Consider the following 17,422-nt stretch of genomic DNA (forward strand, 5'->3'; position numbering starts at 1 on the left):
TTATTTTCAAGCCTTTCTCTACTTTTAGCTCATGTTTTGCTACTTTTGGCTTTTAAGTAGCATTTTGCTTGTTTTTTAGCCTTTAGTTGATGTTCTGCCTGCTGTTAACAACACAGATTCAACTTCTTCACAAAATTTCTGCAAAGCCATTCAGCTCTCAGCATTTACACTAAACAGAGAAAACGCAATTTTTCATGTTAAAAACTAACATTTGTTAAACATTTGAATCCCAGCAATAATTAGTTTAAATTTCCTCTCAAATTACTGAACTAAAACATCAAAGACAGCTCGAGCTCATAAGAAACCGGTTTAAAGAGCTTCTGCTGGGTGTATGCTACCAGCACTTAAATCTGAATTTTCTGTTCCTTATAGAAAGTTTAGAAGATGTGAGGGGGGGAACTTCACCCTGACTGACAGCTATGCAAAGCATTTTAGAAAATGTCATATTGTTCTTTCAAAAACATTTTTTGCAGAACTCAAATATTTGTTGTTTTAACCTCAAAGCTTGCAGCGCTTGTTCTGCGCCCACACACACTCAAAGTAAATGTGAATGCCATCTCAATAAAATAAAGCTTTTATTGAATAAAAGTGTTATAAATGAAGCTGCATTATTGTGAACTTCTGTGGAGGAAAGTGAAAAAGCTCTGAAAGAAGTACAAAAAAATAAAAAAAAAACATAAAGTTGAATAAAAACGGAGGTCCTGATGTTTTCAGTGAAACCTTGACATGTTTTTGAGAGCTTAGAAAAATATGCTTGACATCTGAGAAAGATGTGGGGAAAAGAAGGGAGGATGTTTCTGTATCATCGTTTAACAAGGTTACGTTTCTTTGGGATTTTTTTTTTTTTTGAGAAAGCTTTCTCAAAGAAAAAATGTAAAATAAACTTAGCAGCAATAATAAATTAGGTTTAGCTTATGAATAGTTTGCTATATAAAAGACACATTTTAGCCATTTGTGCCAGTTAAATTTTGAAACCTGTTAGCATCAAAACAACTTTTCTTTGGGCTTGAATCCTCACTTTAGCCTTGATTCGTACTCCAGAAACATCAAGATATTTGTGAAGAATGTTATACTTTTAAACTGAAAATAAATTGCACTTGTCTAAACTGATGTGGCCAAATACAGAAAAAAGAAAGGATGGAAGTTGAACAGAAACAGATAAATGTAGGGACAAAGTTTTTTATTCTTACAGCTGAGCCATGAGAAGAGTTTGTGTCATACAGTTGGAGACTTTTTGAAAAATGTGACATCTACTCTGGAAAAATGAACACACTGCCAAGTTTACCTTGGTATACGTTTTCTCTTTTATAGACTTCTTTGGAAATTTATATTGATTTATATATTGATAAAGCTCTTTAAAGCTGTGGTAGTAATCACATATTGTCTCCTCCTATTGAGAATCTATAAGTGTTTTGCTTCCTAATGAGTTTCTCATATGGATGTGAAAATCTGAGCAGATTGTCTGTCAGACATGGAATAAGGAATGCAGAACAGAATGAGAGTTTCTGGATTAATCCCAGGGAATAACTAAAGGAAATCAGTCACCAAAATGCTGTCATATCGGCTGAAAAAAACACTAAGTGGTATGTTAGAGGGTTGAATTGATTTACCACAGTACAAAAACCATAAAGAAAATAAGAACCACAGTGCCCGTGTGCCCCTGTGAGTGTTTGTGTGTCAAATATCTCATAAACCACTGGACTAATATGAATGAAATTGGCACAAAGTAATCATTTGATGTATATCTACTGCTCGCTAACTTTTGGAGTCAATTTGATTCAAAATGGCCACCACAGCCAACTGAGAGTCTTCTTCTTTTTATTTTATCTGTTTCCTTTTCAGGTGGCGCCACAGCGAGCCATCCTCCTCCATCTAACTCTGTCCTCTGCATACTCTGTAGTATCTGAAAGTACTCATACTTTACACGCATACTCATCTCACAATATTGTATGAATTAACATCATTTATAAAATTAACCAAAATGGCTACAATGCTGTCATTTCTCAACACAAGATGAATTTAGTCTAAAACTCTGGCATGAAAGACGGAATGTTAGGCCTTTAATTTGTTACTGAAGTTGGTTTAGGTAGAGATTAAATATTGTGCACAAGACTTTATTAATCTTATTACTTACTCCTTTCATCTCATCTAGTTCTACATTTTGACTGACAGAAAATCCATTTATTCATCCATCCATTTTCTTTACCTGCTTGTCACCCACTGACAGCTGCTGCCTCTCACCAGCTGTCGTTGGGTGAGAGGCGGAGTACGCCGTGGTCCATCGCAGGGCCACAGAGACAAATGAGGCAAACAACCATTCACACTTTCACTCACAACCATTTAGAGTTATCAGTGAACCTAACATGCATGTTTTTCGTCAGTGGGAGGAACCTGGAGTACCCGAGGAAAGCCTCAGGCTCCTTGTTATTAGAAGACAGTTCTAACCACTGCTCCACCGTGTTGCCCCTGACAGAAGATATTAGTCTGTTTTCACCACTTCATTCTTCCTCATAACCCCGACTCTGCTCCACCGCCATGCTTAAATACTCACAACTTATTTTGCTCATGTCTTTAGTCTCTTATTACTTGTCCTTCTTAATTTGCTAAATCTAAAATGTTGTATATTTCTTCCTCCTCCCAGCTTTTCTTTTTGTTCATGCATGAAATGCCGGTGTCCAGGGAAATTGGTAGGATTTGTTTTTTCCCACTCAGTGTAAACTTGTAACAGTTGAGCACGTCTTGTTCTTCGTTTCATTTCTGAGTCACCAGTAATTATTCACATCACCACAAGAAGTCCTTGTCAGATTTACACATACATTAATGTTTCTTGACATTAAAACTGTTATTTTTTTAAACTGTAATTTCTTTTTATTTGTACTCTTCTCCTTTTCTCCACTTTTATTTTTTCCTTTGCTCTGATTTTTTTTCTACCTACCATCTTTGTTGTCACTCTTCCGTACCTATATCTCTCATAGCTCTGTAGTGCTTCTGCACCGTTTCTCCCTAATATCACTCTCTCCCAACAGCCTTCCACTTTACTTTCTATTCCTTCTTTTCTCATTATTCATCTTTCAATTTTGCTGTCTTTGCTTTCCTTCTCTTAGGTTATTCCCCCATCCAACCTGCTCATCTTCCTCCCCTCTCCGGTGCTGTCCCTCCGCCCACCACCACCTCTCCTCCCCCGTTTCCCCCCATCCCTCCATCTCCGGGTCTCACCACTCGTTTATGCCTCCTCGGTGAGTGCTATTACAGCATCACTTTGCATTTAGATAACCATCGCCTCACCACCCCAAATTGGTCTGGAGCAGGAGGAGGGGGGATAAAGAGACAGGGAGAGGGGGAAGAAGCCATGAAGGAAGAGCATTATCAAACTATCAAACTTCAAGCTGAATCCTTCCAGGAAAAATAATTGCACATGTTGCAGGCCATGTGGACACTGCCATATGGGGAAATGTGATGTGATAAAAAGACAAGTGACACTACCAGCAACAATTCTCCACCTTTGTGTTACCTGCTCTTCTTTTATTATTACACAATCCTCCCCTATCCAATGCAACAAGGCTGTAATATAATATTCAGAACATACAATCATTATTCCAGTTCTTCTTGTACATATAAACAATCCTCCACTTAAAGGTGCTGTTAATAAACAGTACATGTATACCAACATGAGCTCTGTGTGGGTTCATTCTTTTGATGACATTCTCATCCTGGTGACCTATTAGAAACTTCTCGAAAATAAGATTTTCATCAATTAAAATACATTTTATGGTAATGCCAACTTACCATGGTGACTAACGAGACACAAAACTGGAGAAAAACCACCAGAACACATAAGTCTACAGACTCACTGAGTCCAGGACAAACTTTAAGCTACATCTGCAGAGGTTTATTTCATGATCGTGTGCATTCAAATCATAATACGTAGGTATGCAATGTGATAAAGAATCCTTGTGTAAAAACTGAGACTTACTAACACTGGTACTGTGTCTTTAAAGGATAGTTGAGATTTTTAAAGTGAAAGTTTCTGTTGAGAATCTATTAGTAGTCAGTATCTTAGCTGCAGCAGACAGCAGGAACTCTCATATTGGAGTCAAACTAAGCATCTCAATGGAGGGCCCACAAAATAATAAACTTTTAATTTTTTCTTAGTTTAAATAGGTTTAGAATGGAGTTTTGCAAACCTCGCACACAAAGACAGGATTTCAAAGACTGGTCACTCAAAACACATCTTGCAGGTCACTTGATTCAGAATTTATTAAGATTGTAACAAAAAAATGTGCCCATTTTCTCACAATTTTGAGTCACCAACTAGTCTTCAACAATCCCAGCCCAGTGAGAGCACACCTTTTCACTGAAATGCATTTACCTTAACTCACTTGTAAGAACTTCTCCCCTATTCTCCAAACTACAATCTTTCTGACTGCTGTCTATTGCAGGTAAAACACTGATTACTCAGAGGTACGTCATACCTAATAAAAAATAAATAAATAAAAATGTCCTTAGATTGAACTATCAACAATATGTTAGAAGTTTCATTTTTTTAAACAAATTTTAACCATTTTAAACTGTTTTAGAGAAATACATTTTATTAGCATTTAACAGCTTACAATTAGGTGATTTCTAAAACAATCAGATCAGTGCTTCCAGCTACATTTGCATTAGTTTCACATACATTCACTTACCAGCCGAAGTGTTTTTTTTAATCTGAATACTAAATCATGCTTTCTGATGAAATTTGCATTTTCTAATGTATATCATTGAAACAGACTCCAGAAAGACTCACTGGTTTTATTTACCTTCAGTGAACTAGAAAATTGTTTGTAATTATAACATAATATGCCACTGCAAGATTTTCCCAATAATAGAAAAATCTTTTCTCAACAGATCTCAGTCTGCAATCTGATGATATTTTATAAGCTAAAAACTTAAATACAGTGATTATATGACTTATACGTAAATCTAGTATCATTATAATTTTAATTTTTACCTTCTTCAAAAATTATCTTTAGACATACTAAAGAAATATAGCATTGTTTAAAGTAACAAATGCATCTGAGAACAGTAGTATTTGTAAGAAAATATGATTTTCCTAATAGAATGCCTTAATACCTGCTTTGAAAAATGTATTAAAGCAGTAATTTACTTCTAAAGTGCATGCTCTGAGTACTGTAGATTTTAAATTATTGCCAGATTAGGCAGGATTGGTCATGTCAGCAAAATCACCTTAAGAATGCTTTAGTTAAACAAACCAAAAAGTTGTCTCCAACATTTCATTAGACTGAGGGTCAGTCTGGCAGTCGTTCATGTGAAAGTGCACCTAATATCACAAAAAGAATCATGATGAATAGTATTTTCAATGCTCTAGAAGGTTCCTAACTGAGTGAAATGATCTTGAAGTATCTAATAGGGGCCTAAATAGGACCTGTTCAATCCTCTGAATGGCGCTTCAGTGCTTCTTTCATCTTTATCTCAAAAAAATACTGGGCCATCTTTTTATTAAAAGAATGGGATTTTTTGTGTTACAGTTCTTTTATCTCTTTCAGAGAAATGCAGTCTTACGTTTGGGAGTCATGTAAATAAATGAGGTCAGGAGTGTAAACATGAGCAGCAAAGGAGAGCATCATGTGAAACACTGTTGAGCTTTTGTGGATTTCTTCTTACACCTTTGAATACTAAAGCTGCGGTGAAACAACTGGACAGGAGGGCTTGCATCCAATTGCTTATCTTTATCACAGAATTAGGAATATCTCTTCAAAAATCACTAGACTATGCCTTTAATATGTCAGGAAATAAAAGAAAACGGCTGAAGAATCACACAAGGGAAAATGCTCCAAGGAAATAAAGTGAAAAGTGGAGGAAGAGAGATGCCTAAATGCTTCAAATAATAAGCAAACAACAGTCCAACTTTGTAACAATGCAAATAAAGGATCATCTCTAAGCTATTTCTTGTTGGTGTTTCTCACTTGCACATATGTAGAGTTTCAAAGGTTGAAATCTCCTAGTTAGCCGTAACATCAGCTGCTTCCCCTGCTGCTCGTCACTGGCCTGGCTGTAATTACAGACGCCTCCAGAAAAGACAAAAGGAGGAAGTGCGAAAGAAGCGTGGCCTTATAGCCTGGTGTGTGTGGTCACACCTGTGCTGCGAGCGTGGGTGTGTATCATGTGTGAGATAGAGATCAAGCAGGGACAAAACAAGAGTAAAGAAGTCTGGTCATCCTTTGAGCTGCAACACTCAGTCCACCCACTTTTCTTTCTTTCTTTCTTTCTCTTTTCCTCTGTCTTTATGGTTGCCAGTCTTCTCTGGTGCTCTTTATCAAACTTTTCCCTTTCAGCTCCTGTCTGTTTCTCCATCTACTCCTTTATTCTTTCTCTGTAATTGCTGCTGCAATTGCCCTCATAGATGAACCTAACATCACAAAAAATTTTGATTTTTGCCACTGATCAAAGATCAAGAGAAAAGGTATGTGAAACAAACAAACTCTGACAAAGCAGAGGCAGAAAAAAAAGCCTGATTTCAACACTCACAGGGCTCGACTCTTAAACATAAAAGTTAAAGAAGCTCTAAAAGCACCCAGCATCACTAATAACACCCCCCTCTGGGGGGAAAAATGGAAGAAAAAAAAACGGTAGAGGAAAAAACAGTTTCTATTTTTTTTTTAACGGCTAATTAGCTTCTTTTCCAGGCAGCTCTCTGTGGAGATTTTAATTATGATTTGGCATCAGTTGGCAATTGTAAAATGGAATGGACGTTGTTGATCAAGGCTCTGTTGGAAGGTGGCTTAGATGGAGGAAGATAGAAGCCAGGCACAAAATGAAGGAGGGAGATTGTGGAGCGAGTCGAAAATGTTTTCATTCACACCATGCTCAGCTGCTTTTTGACAAGCCACAAACACTGAGGATCATGGCAGAAGCAGGGCAGCTGCACAGCTTCTGAGTTTCTGCTTAAAGTCAAAAGCCAAATTATTTTGTAAGAAAGATTGTTTTCCTTTGATTCCGTTGTCAGTTGGTGGAATGAGGCGTCTGCTAGCCACTAATAAAAGCACTTTCATTTATTGCCCTTTTACTGAATGTGTTTTTTTATGATTTTTGTGTGCTGGTGTAGAATTACGACCTGTCCAGGGTCTACCCCGCCTCTTGCACAGTGACTGCTGGAGATAGGCACCAGCTGCCTGCGACCCGGAAAAGAGAAGAGGGTAAAGGAAATGGATGGATGAATGTGAGCTGCTGTTGGAAAACCCTTCTGCAAATAGGGTTTATGTAGCATTTATCTTGAAAATGGTGTTGTCCAAAGTCAAAAAACTAAAATATACATTAAAAAACGAATATGTACACCTTTCTGTATTAAGTGCATCTGTCTTTTTGCATTAAATTGTAGATATTTGAGAGAAATAAACACTAAAGCTGCAATAAATGGTAGTTTTTGTTGATTATAGAATCAAATGTCTGTAAAATAGGAAGAGATTTGCTCTGATTTATCTTTAATTCTGCTCAAACACAGATGAAATAAAGGTCTTGCATTCCTTGAATAAATGCATAACGTAGTTCATGGCAGAGTTTTAATTCACAATAGCTACCACAGCCACATCTTGTGTGTTAAGAATAATGCTCAGCTACTTCCATATATCTCGTTTTCTGACATTTTTAGTAAATTAAAGCCAGTTTTGTGTTAGCAAAGGTACATTAGCTGTGGTGGCCAGCTTGAATAGGGTTGCCTCCAAGTGTCAGTCAGTTGTAGATGAACATCCAATCCTGGGTTAAACTCTGACTAATGAATCAAGCACATGTAACCTTAAGATGCATCTATAATGAAATATTTGAGGTAATGCTGATTTTGAAACATGGACATCCCTAACAAGAGTACGTTTTATAAATTGTTCTCAGTTACTATCATACCATATTTTCACTCAAAATTAGCTCATGGTCCATGAGATATTTTGCTAACACAACAAACAAACAAAGACACAGACGTGCAAAACATTATCATCGTTTTGCCTTTGGTGGCGGGCAATAATAATTCAGCAGCTGTAAACCTTAACCTTAAAGAAGAATGAGTTTCGCTGGGATCATTTCTGTTCACCTGCAAGAACTGTGCAGAATTTCTTTATCCCAAGCCCAAGCTTTGACCTCCGCGGTCTCCTTGTGAATATTAAATGTTGATATTCTTGCCCATATTAGTGATGACTGTGGAGTTTTCACTCAGGACAGTGGAGTTTCGGGTTCCTTCTCTCCACACGCAGGAAACGGATGTGGTTACACAGATGATACGCTGCTGCTCAGATTACTGCATGTGTGCATGTGTCTGCTTGTGTGAAAATTTTTCTGCCCTCTCCCAAGAATTTCCTTTCAGGGTTCAACAACTCTAACACTAACAGCACTATCTCACAAGACCTGACCAAAATGAATTTTTTCTTATGGCATTAGTCTACAAGGTATGACCAAAATGGTTAGATTAAAAAAAACAACAACAATTCAATTAGCGTTATAACATGAATCTGAATAACTTTTTTCAATGTTTATTTGTGCATGACTCTTCTGGTTCTGATTTGCTGCAGCCATTCTGTGCAGAGTTTACATGTTTGTCCCCTCCCTGCGTGGGTTTCCTCAAACAGTCTGAACACCCGCATGTCATGCTAAATGGTGATTGCAAATTGTTTGTAAGTACTTTATGTATCTGAGCGGTTCATATCTGTCTGTCCAGGATAAACCCCACACATCTTCTTCAATGTCATCTGAGATCGATTTCAAATGCTGACAACCATAAAAATGCATGAAGATGCTTTTAAATGAACTGATTGCACATCATTGGTTCATTTGCATTTTTTCTAAAGATTTTCTAAACTGCACACTAATACTGGATTGAAAAGGACAGAATGAGAATAAAAAAGAAAAAAAAATTCCACCTACAAAAAAAGCTGTAGAATATTTTAATATTCTGAGTGACCACATTTTGGTTGTTTTTTTAATTTGGTATAAAACAGTATGTCTTCTATAGAAAATATGCTTTAAATTAGAGCCAGCGGGCTGCAGTGTTTGATGAAGTAACAGACAAGGCCAACACTGCCAATAGAGATGATTTGTTGAGTTTCAAGGCAGCCGACCTTCAGCTTTAAACTGCATTGAAAAGAAGCAAGCACACAAACACAAACACACACATCCATACACAAATTGTGAGGTGCAAAATGCATGCATCGTCATGCACTTACATCTGTGCTGTGAACGCATATGCACATTATTCCACAACTTTTAATGAAACGTGTGATATACAAAGTACACAGATACAGGGAACACGAAGGAATGTGAGCACACACACAGCTGCATCCATTACATACCTGCACCAGAAGATGACAGGTGCAATCAATCAGGCTGAACAGGAGCATCTCTGAGTTGAAAATCAATCAGAGAATCTGATTTTAGCAAGACAAGCTGACCTGTATCGTATCGTTTATAAGCCTAAACCGGAGTACAGGGAGGATAAGGACTCAGGGGCGTGGCCACAGGTGGGCCTGACAGGGTCCAAGCCCACCCACTTTTTGGCAAAGCCTGCCTAGTCAAATAGCTTAGATTTTCTTTTGTCTTTGTCAGCTCTCCACTCTGTCCTCCTGGGGTCAAAGCAACACAACATCACAGTTGTTGTACCCTGTCCTGCAACTTGGATAGCCTTCATCAGTCCGTTGGTGAAGGGGAGCTGAGCTGGATTACTGGGGAAGGTGCAGGTCCTCAGTCTTCTATCGTGTACTGTGTTTCTGCAATAAGTAGCCACACACGCATGTTCCTGTTAGCTTTTTTTCATCTTCAAAACAATTTGACTCCTGTAAAAATCAACTACAACTACATAGATCTGTGCACTCTTGGTCCTCCCTCGAGTACTGGACCTTGTGTAGTGTCATAACTCTACATATGGTAAAACAGCTTCCAGTTAATATAGGCCTACTCACTCCAAAGGCTCATGGTGCCATTTAAAATGACTGATTTGCTTTGAAAATAGTGAAAAACTCTGTTGTGATTAACTTGTGTCATTACTATCAAGCTTTGTGTGCCACCCGGCACCAAAACATGATGTTACATTAAAATCCTATAATTACTTTATATTTCTGATCTTGGTATATCTTAAGATTTTTTTCAAGCTCTTTCAAATTAAATTATTTGTTTTGAAATAAACCTTGTGAAAATGTTACTGGAACAGTCACAACTTTCTGCCAGTGTTGTTTTGTGGGTCAGAAGCTGAAGAGTTTTGGAACCACAATAAGAACAACATACAAGCAAACATTGGTCCAGTTGTCTTTTATTTAACAAGCTGTGTTAAATTAGTGGCCCACCCACTTAAACCCACTGTAAACGACCAGGAGCCGCGGGCTGACACGGGTCCAATGCTGCCACCCATGCGCGCCACGCAGAAGTGCGCTGGACAAGGTGACGTGACGCAGGCGCACCGCCAGGGGGCGCACCGTGACCAATCTCTCCCTCTCCCCGTCTCTCTCTTTCTCCGTGTCTACCAGGGGATGCCGGAGTCCAACTGCAGTTCTTGTCTCATTCATGCTGAGCGCTGCTCTCCTGCGCGCGCGGATCTGCAGAGCTGAGCGCTTGAACCGCCGCCGCCGCTGCCGCCTGACAAGCCGAGCGGGAATGGAAACGTCTCCTGCTGCAACTCTGAGATCCCAAACTAAATCATGCCAAGTTGGACCAACGCAAACGGATTAACCAGTAAGTACTACCAAACTTTTTTTTTTCTTCATGGTTCTTTCTTTCTTTCTTTTTTTTTAAACCCATCCAAAAATGTTGGTGACATTCCTCTCCCTCTCCGAGCTCTTCCCCCTTTTCTCTCCTTTTTTTCATCCGCCGAAGCTTTTCTCCCGTCTTCACCTGGCAGAAAACCATTCACAGAGCAGCCTGTGCTGCGGGGACATGTCCGTTTTGTTTGTGTTGTAATATCACCTGGCCGTCGGTCCACGCGCGGGGCGAAGCAGCCGCACGCACGCCGAGGTTTGCGGATCCACTGCAGGAACTCAGCGTCACCTGCGTTTAATTGCTTCTTTTAGCGGAATTTGTCAAACGTTGAAGGCGAAGTGTGGTTTCATTTCACCCTTAAAGAATTGCGGGCTTATTTTGGACACAGTGGGGTGTTTCATCTACCACATTCTTAAGGTTTATTTAATGATTATTTAGGACATTTCAGAGCAGATGACTTTTCAGATTGTTTGGGCCAGTTTTTAACTTGTATGATTTAATGTCGTAAACGAATTACGCACTTTTTGGATTTTTTAGTTGTGGTTGATATTTTGCCGAATCAATGAACGTTCCAAAAATTCATTAGATCAACTTAGAAACATATGTTGCGCCTGCAGTCTGCATGAGCACACATCTGATTTTATGCAGCAAGACTGGATCCAACTTCATGCATCCATAGGTGCAAAGTGTGCAGGCAGTTTCATGTGTTAGGTTTTGGTTTCTTGTGGGTGTTCTTTTATATTTTTCATTGTTATTCTGTCATAAATGTGTGCGTGCTGCCCTTTTGCCCACCCACTTCAAATCATTTGAGAGTCACGTCAATGTGCTCTGACAGTTTTGTGTCACCTTATGAATTTTTGACTTGTGAAGCGTAGGCTGATTTGAGGAGACTACGGGCAACAAGCCACCGGTCTGGCTGCAAACACACAGAAGAAAAGAAGAAGAAGAAAAATCTCTTTAGTTGTGAGAGAAAAGCAGCACCTTCTCTTTCGTATTCCGAACATCTCCTTCCTGCTTTCATCCCCTCTCAGGGTTTGAGCTTGTGAGGATGAGTGAGATGATGTGGAAGTGATGGAGGAGATGCAAGGACATGTGAGGAATAAGGACTTCTCCTCCCCCTTCTTCTTCTCCTCTCTCCCTTTTAAGTGCATGTGTCATGATATGCCTGCGCTGGGACTCGTTGATAAGGCAGAAACCTTGAGCATCACCTCCACTTTGGGGCTGAGGCGTGACATCCAAAGTGACTGCACACATGGTTACGCTGACATTATGACTAGGAAATGTATTAGTTCCTGTAACTCCTGTGAGCACAAAGATTTTTGCAGAGGTTTTCAGCCCCAAATGAGTCACAGTCGGATTCAGGCAACAGGGATGTGCTGTTTGTGCTTTGAGCTGCCTTTAACCTAATTACCTAGTTTATTCTTGGAGTCTTTTATTATTCATTTGTTCTTAGACGATAGAATCTCTTCTTCCTGCATGATCAATCTTTTTTATGTCCTATAGACAGTGTGGAAATGTTGCGTCCAGTATCCTGTCAGTGGGACTTCTAGTCTTCCTATGCAGATTTAAAGCATTTGTTTCACATTTTATTGGGTTTGCTAAATTTCCAAACAGCCGCACGTCACTTATAGACTGAATATGAGGGTGTTTTTGTCAAATATACAGCACCTGCAGGAGATTTTCATGCACTTCTTTTTAGATGCTACCTAATTTAGAGTTGAGCATGTTTGTGCTGTTTGGACATTTCTTGATTGAGAGTTTTACGTAAAGTGGACCCCACAGGATCGCCACCTTCCCCGTAGCAGTAAAGGTTTTATTTGGATGAAAGCACAATCGGCCACAGGGTTTGTGTGTGTGTGTGTGCGTGTGTGCATGTGTGTGAGGGTCATGTGGGGGTGGTGCTGGAGCTGTTTCTACAGCCCTCAGTGGCTCAGACCCCGACTGAGATGAGAGCCACAGACGATCGACGCAGCTCCCTGTGGTTTGTCTGCGCTGAGGTGCTTCATACCTCGAGTGACTGCAACAAATGAGGCTGCAGAACCACAATACAGTATATTGATAAAGCAGTTTATACTTTTTTATAAGAAACACCCCAAAAAGGATGTGCTTTTATAAAATGTCCACATGTTGTAATGAAAATAACAATACGAAAAGAGGTTTTTCTTCACAATGCCTTCAGAAATCTAACATTTACCTGTTTGAGCCCAGTGGGAACTGAAGTGGTGACCCAGCAGTCTTCTTTTCCTGTTGAGCCACTGATGACTAGACTTTAAAGTAAATTGATATTTTGCAATAAAATACTAGTTTGAAATCCACTAACAGTGCTGTTGAATTTCCAGGTTTGTTTAGCTTCCAGATTTGTCTAATAAAACTTTAACAGATGTGATTAGGCACATCTGGCACATCTTTACTGGAATAACAACAGTCAGAGTGACCATAAATTAAAAAAAACAACAAAAAAAACAGTAAAAATCTGGCTTTATGAGAGGTAAAACACTACAGGATAAAATGATTTTCTGCTGCAATCATTAATGTTAGCATTTTGTGCCATTTTCCTTCCTGAAAAACTGTCTTCCTCTACATTTATGTAAAGAGGAACAACTAAAAGGTACGTTTATTTCACTAAACTTGGACACTTTACAAATCAGTGTAGGTTACAAAAAGTCTCTTTTGCAGCTCGACATAACATTTTAAATAACCTGTATAATTTTTTTTAATGCAAATATTTATTGTTTAGGTTTCACAGTGATACCATTATTATTTAATCAATCGCTCCTCAACAAATACTCTTCTTTCTATACTTTGTAATTCCACAATGGACTTTTAAATATATATCAAATTAAGTTCTAATGTAAATACAAGTATAATAATACTTTTTATTTTAAATTTATTTAGACCTTTTTAAGGGTTAAAAAGATAAATTTTAAGCTGAACTTTTTAGGTAATTTTAATCAATATTACTTATTTATTTTTGTTTTGTTTGTGAATACTCCTAACATGACATTTTCATTCTGGAGGTCAGTTTAAACTCCTTGTTTCTATTTTGTATTATATATTATATTATCAAAATTGTTGTCCAAAAGAAGAATAGCAGAAGAAACAACAGCATCTTATACCTGGAGGTGTGCACACCAGCCACAAGGTCGGCATAATTGTGAAGCCGTTATGTAAAGAAAGTAAAGTCTGGACTCTGGATTATAAACCAGGAGTCTTGGGCAGCAAACAAAACATCTTCTTTAAACAGAAAATCCACTCAAGACAAAATGTAAGCCTACCAGAGGCAAGAAAAGTAGAACCATCTCAGAGTATGATGATGCTGTTGGTCATTGTGGTAAAGTTGGTACACTAGAAGAGTGATGAGAGTTGACTGGAAAAAAATTCACAAAAAAAGTCTTTTTATAAACATGTAAACAGTCTAATAAGTTCATTTGTTTTTAGAATGAAGCATGGAAAATAAACCATAATTCTTAGCAAAAGTATGCAGGTTACTATGGCATGCTACTTTAGTATTTTGGCAGTATTTTTCAGCATTTTTCTGTTTTATTTACCCACTTTTTTGTGCCGGGTCGCAGTCTTTGTTGGACAGGTCGGCACAATCAATGTTTAAGCAATTATAATAAGGAGCGATTAAACTTTTTTGTTCTAATTTCACTATTTAAAAATTGTCCTCTGTGCTTTCGGCAAATCACAAATTGTTTACAGTTTTCATTTTAACAAACAGAAAGTCCAGAGACTGGGGATAAAGGGATGGCAGCAAAATAAAACGAGGGAGAGATGGTGAGGAGCGACAAAGCTTTAAAGTCACTAGCATCTTTTTGATGCAATGAAAGGCCACTGCAGATCAATCGGGGCAGATCGGTTGAAATAGGTCTCTTTTGTAAAGGGAAAAGATGCCTCGATAGTGCACAGGTTACTGCAGTCAGAGGTGGCAGCTATTTTTACACTCAAACACTCCATTAGTTAACAAAGGACATGGAAAAAGTTTCTGATTTTTACCTGTATGTGGAGTTTTTATGTCGGAGAACATGTGGGTGGGTTATTTCTTGCCCTAATGTGAACAAGGATATTTCTGCCATTTTGTCAGCAATTAAAAGAATCTCAGCAACCTATTTTCTTCTGCTTCTGTAGAGCATGCAGCTTGTGTTTGTTGTCCCAAATGGCCAATTTCTGCCGTATGTTCGGAGCTGTCTGAGCAGTTGAGGCAGCAAAATAATCAGTTTGTGCGCTGTATGCATCTTTGTGTATCTCGGTTTGTGTGTGTATGGATGACCCACATCTCAATATTTAAAATAAATAAATTACTGGACTTCTGCTATACTTTGCAGCATAAGTCCAGTCAGCATATCTCATTTTTGTTCTTACGCATGCAAACATATACATACACACACACACACACACTCATCCCCACTTTACCCTTCTCTCCTTGTAGTTTTTAGAGCTGGGCCAAGGTCAAAGTTAGAATGCTTCATTCTTGTTTTGTTTTTTCCGTGCATGGTTTTCAGATGTAGATCTGTCTTCTCTTATCTGTACTGCTGGTCAGATTTTCCCTGGGAAGTGTGGGAGGGAGCAAGAGGAGGGAAATGCTAAAAAGGGGAGAAAGATGACATAAGGAAAGATAAAGCTACTGCAAGTCTACGGCATCATACTTTTGATACCTAATTTGAAGAACAAATTAGTTTTGTTACATGTTTAAAACTATTATGCACTTGGGACAAAATAACTTACATCCACCTCTATGCTCTACGCCCATGTGATGCCATGGAGAGCATTAAAGTTCAGAAATCCCACCGCCATAAAAACTTTCAATTTTGCCACTTTGTTCAAAAATGAATGCGAAAATTGTCTGGCTTGTAAGAATCTAAAAATGGAGAGAAACCACTTCTGTTTTTGAATGAATTGTAAAAGCTACTTGGAAAGGGATTTTTTTTTTTCCCTTTATCCTTGGACATGAAAGATTTAAAAAACATTGGGGATTTTCAGGTGTCAAAGTGGCGATGGAACGGGCATGAGGAGGGATCACAGAGGTCCATGAAGGTGATAGGACGAGTCAGAGTGGTAACATGGATTGTCTGCTATTTTTGCTTTCAGTTAAGGCTCAGTGAAAGAGGGGAGGACCAGACAAAAGAGACTGAAGAAATTGGAACATTGAAAGGGTGTGGAGGTTAAAGGGAATCGTAATGGTAGATGCTACTTGTCCATCTTTATAACTTTTAGACAATTTCTTTTTGAGCTTTGGAGTTTCTAAATTTAAACCATGCAATAACTAAAGTTTCAGAACACCATTCAAATGTGTAAAAATACAATAAATAAATAAATAAATTAGGGTTTTCCTTTTTTTAGAAGTTATTGAAAACAAAAGGGATTAAGTTGAACACAGTTAAGAAAGGAGATGGGTTCAAAGAATAGACACTGCCTGTTATCCTGACAGTGTCTCTCAGATAAGCAGAGGAAGAGATGATGGGGAAAAAAAAATCCAGAGTTGTGTAGTTCTTATTCTGGCCCAAGTATGTTATTTCTAATTGAAAGATGTATGAAACAGTGATGCACGACACAAACCTGGGATTCATCTGCTACTAACTGACTGATTCACACAAAGATGCATAGACCTTTCTGATTTTGATAACTAATGTTTTATGGTTGATATATCTTTGGCCACATGGTTTCTGTGTTCACATGTGCCAACCTACCAGGACCTTGCCAAAGGGCATGCTGCTTTATTCATATATCATGTTTGGTCAGCTGAGTTGAAGCTCCCCATGCATGGTCGTGTAATTAATCTACCGTCCTTCAACTCTTTCACTGAAGCATCATAGAGGTGTGGAGAACTGCAAGTGTTTACACAGGTCATTTGTTTGTTGTCTGCTTAGTCTGTTTTTTTTTTTTTAAGCAAAAAGTAGGCACATGTATTGTCACAAAAAATTAGGCTGTACACATTTGGCCAAAGAGGAACTTGGGAGACTCATGCAGACTGGTACAGGTGATTAAACTTGGATGACTCACACTTCAGATTTGGGAAATCATGCATTTTCTTCACATCTATTGATCCCTGTCTTGAATTGTGTATATTGATTCAGCCCAATATAGCAGATAAACTGTCTGTTGGTCCATCCAACCATCTTCTTTACCCTTGTTCCTTTTGGGGTCAGTGCTTATCTCCAGAGGTCATTGTGTGAGAGGCAGGGGACAAATCTGGACAGGTTGCAAGTCCATCACAGGGCCACATAGAGACAAATGAGACGGACAACTATTCTTATTCTCACTCACACCTATTGCATTTTAGAATTAATCACCCTAACATGCATATTTTTAGTCGCAAATATACTTGAACTGTAAAGCTTTGACAATTGAGCAACAAAACAACAACAAAATCTTTGAAAGATCTTCTCAAAGTCTGATAAAATATTGCTAAAATCAATTAATTTTTTTGGACATAGTCTCTCCCTGGAAGCAAATTATAAAGAAATGAGGGATGATTTAACATAGTTACACCGTACCATATATATTCTGCAAAGTGACAACTACCTGTTCTTGTCACTCACCACAAGGTTGTTGGAAGTTCACCGTACCAGTTAATGAGCGGTTAACTCCCGCAGAGCCTAAAACTGAATGCTAAAACTGCACTATTATTTTTCCTGAATTGTTTTTACTCTCTGCAGTATGTTTGAGGCCAGTTTCAAAAAGCCTGTCAATTAAA

General features: G+C 38.4%; 1 protein-coding gene across 2 annotated transcripts in view; it reads left to right on the plus strand.

Annotated features, from left to right (window-relative positions):
* Positions 1-10,333: 10,333 nt before the first annotated feature.
* Positions 10,334-17,422, plus strand: part of plxna1a (plexin A1a) — a 220,124-nt gene continuing 213,035 nt past the window's right edge. Inside the window, exon 1 of one of the 2 annotated variants that reach the window (XM_037976950.1) lies at positions 10,334-10,704. The gene's annotated coding sequence lies outside the window, so the exon portion shown is untranslated. The remainder of the gene's footprint in view (positions 10,705-17,422) is intronic. The other variant, XM_017411304.3, reaches the window with a different exon arrangement.

This window comes from Kryptolebias marmoratus, linkage group LG8, assembly GCF_001649575.2.
Source record: "Kryptolebias marmoratus isolate JLee-2015 linkage group LG8, ASM164957v2, whole genome shotgun sequence".
Classification (NCBI taxonomy): Eukaryota; Metazoa; Chordata; class Actinopteri; order Cyprinodontiformes; family Rivulidae; genus Kryptolebias; species Kryptolebias marmoratus.